The sequence below is a fragment of the Lissotriton helveticus genome, chromosome 6 (genome assembly GCF_964261635.1).
Source record: "Lissotriton helveticus chromosome 6, aLisHel1.1, whole genome shotgun sequence".
In the NCBI taxonomy this organism is placed as follows: domain Eukaryota; kingdom Metazoa; phylum Chordata; class Amphibia; order Caudata; family Salamandridae; genus Lissotriton; species Lissotriton helveticus.
This window is the reverse complement of record NC_136067.1, coordinates 2,087,942,186-2,087,945,300: the sequence shown is the minus strand read 5'-3', so window position 1 is coordinate 2,087,945,300 and position 3,115 is coordinate 2,087,942,186.

The following is a 3,115-nucleotide window of genomic DNA, read 5'->3' as shown; positions in this document are numbered from 1 at the left end:
ATGCATTGACTTGAGACAGCTTAACAAGTGTGTGATTGTGGATAGATATCCTCTGCCCAATATCTCAGATTTATTAACAAAGATTGGTGGTGCCAAAGTGTTTAGTACTCTAGATTTGGCTTCCGCTTATCACCAAATTGAACTAGAAGAATCTTCAAGAAATTTTACGTCTTTTACCACACCTTTTGTAACTTATAGATTTGTCAGAATGCCGTTTGGGCTTCTCTCGGCAGCCTCTGTTTTTCAGCGTATCATGGAAAAGGTACTTAAATGTTGCAAAGGAGTGTGTGTCTACCAAGACAACATATTAGTCTTTGGTAAAAATGATGAAGAGCATGAGTGTTTTCTTTTTGATGTGTTAAGAAGACTTGAAAAGGCTAATCTCCCTGTCAAGATTGATAAGTGTCATTTTGGAGTTTCTTCAATTCATTATTTGGGTCATACGATTTCCAAAGATGGAATTGAGCCAAAGGCAAATTTTGTGGATACTATAACTAAAATGCCTCCTCCGTCGGCTAGGGAGGAACTCTTGAAATTCTTTGGAAAGATTGAGTATTATAATACATTTGTTAAAGGTTTTGCTGATCATTGTGTCAGTTTAAGAGGCTTACTAAAAAAGGAGTCTGAGTTCATTTGGAATGCTGATTGTGAATCTGAAGTATAAATCTCTTAAAGAGAAGCTTGAGAAAGCTCCTAATCTTAGAAGCTTTGATCCTCAAAAGATTTCTATTCTCACCACTGAAGCCAGCCTTAAGGGACTTGGTGCGGTTCTACAACAGGAGAATTCTGGAGAGTTGAATACCATAATGTTTGCCTCACGTGGTCTCAAAGATCCTGAAACTCGTTATTCAGTCATTGAACGTGAAGCACTTGCTGTGTTTTGGTCAGTAAATAAATTCAAAAAGTTTTTATGGGGAAGCAAATTTATAATTAAAACAGATCACAAACCTTTGTGTGAAATAATCTCGAAGAAAGGTATTGATTTAGTATCCAGCAGAATAACCAGGTGGGTCATTGCTTTGCAAGAGTATGACTTTGAAATAAAATACATACCTGGTATTGATAATTATGTAGCGGACACTCTCTCAAAGTTGGTGGATGTATCACATGATGAATTGCTAGAATATGACAATGATGAAGATAACCTTCAAGTTTGTTCCATTTTTATGGAAGTTATTGATGAGGCTGAGTGGTGCTCTGAATTACTTTCAGATCCTGTTCTGTCAAATGTTATATCTCTTTTTCAAAAGGGCTGGCATTCTAAGAAACAAGCCACTGTTGAGAGTGCTAAGTTCTGGGGGGTTGAAGATGAGTTGGCAGTGTGCAATGATCTTTTAGTCCGTGGGACTAGATTAGTGCCTCCTTCAGAACTGCGTAAAAACATAATTGATTTGGCTCATGAGTCACACTCTGGGATGACAACGACAAAAGAAAGAATTCGCTCTTCATACTGGTGGCCTGGTATGGATTTACCCATTGAGAGGGTGATAAGAGAGTGTGTAATTTGTAACTTGAGTGATAAGTCAAAAGTTGTCAGAGTACCACCCATGGTTATCAGAGATGAACCTGTATCTTTCATACCTTTATGACACTGATTTTTATGTGTTACAGATACAAGCACCTTGGAACTTACTAAGGCGACTCAATACGGAAGTTTCGTGAGTTGGTGAAAGGTTGTTTTTTAAGCACCGCAGTATGAGCACACTTTAGGGTGTGTCTTCTGCTGGGGTGGTTCCCACCTTTTGAAATTGTTCGAGGTCCTGATGAATGCTGAGTGAATGATACTCGTAACAGCAGAAACATGTCGACCATTTATTTCTTCGAGCACACCAGGTTTTACATTGACACTTACCCGGGGTGTGTGCTTTTTTCACTTTGATTTTAATGGAATATGACTATCCCTTTTATTAAAGTTGATACAGGGAACTGTTATAGCTCCTTTTAACTGCACACAATGTTGATGGGCTTAATGGTTGCGCCCTTTTCTAAGAAAAAAGAACCCGATGATGAGATTTAGCACCTACTTGTTTGGTGTTTGAGGGTTCGCTTTTCTATTTCTGAATGCCCTTTTTAGGTCTCGGCTAAGCGCGCGGAAGCGCGTTCTCACCGAGAACCTATTGTGGCCGTGTCTGCTTCCCAGGAGACAATCCTGGCCGCGCGCAAGGCAATGCGAAACTGGCACGCGCCGCGCTCGCCGTGGCTGTCTCCTGGGAAGAGCAAACATACACAGGCAAACCTCCCCCTGCACGCATGCGCACACACACACACGAGCGCACATACATGCACGCACACAGAGACACTCCACCCCCCCGCCGTCGCACACAGAGACACACACACACATGCGCACACACACACACACGAGCGCCCCCCCAAGGCCCACTTACTGCCAATCCGGTGTTCTGTTGCCTCCGCGGGGCTCTCCCTCAGCATGGGAGCCCCGCGTCACCACTGCTCCTCGGACCAGGAATTCCGTGGGCGCGGGCTTCGCGCATAAGACGGAAGTCCCGCCCCCACGCTAGGTTTCGTTTTCGAGTGCGCGCGTACATAACTTTTTTCGTAAGGCGTTTCCTTTGCTACCCGCGCTGGGGGAACACCCAGTACTGTGTACAAGGATTGACACCACCCCAGACAACCACTCCCGAGGCATAGCCCCACTCCCGGAACCTTCCGTCGCCTCCCTCGGTATGTTCCGATAGGAGCCCTTAACACCTCACCAGGGTCCCGCCGACTCGCCCAGACTGATGATTTCAGGGACTGACGACTGACGGGGATAGAAGGACACCTATATGATTAAACCTACCAAAGGTGGCCTGTCAACTGGTTTTATGTAGTACCAAATACCGTACTTGAGTCGTTCTACGCGTTAAAAATAGCATATGATAAAATCGGCGAATTTACGTGCTTTACAAACAGCTGAAAGGATAAAGGAGAGCGTTACTATGTGCATATGGACCCCGGCGGCATTCCTGTATATTCGCCCGGCCCTTGCATGCAGTCCAGCATGGACTCAAATCCCCCCCCCCCCCAGGATCAAGATGGAAGTTGCCGAGCGAACACAGTCACGCGCTGCCACCCACCCAGGAATGCTACAAACTGGCAATCAAGCTGAAGGCCT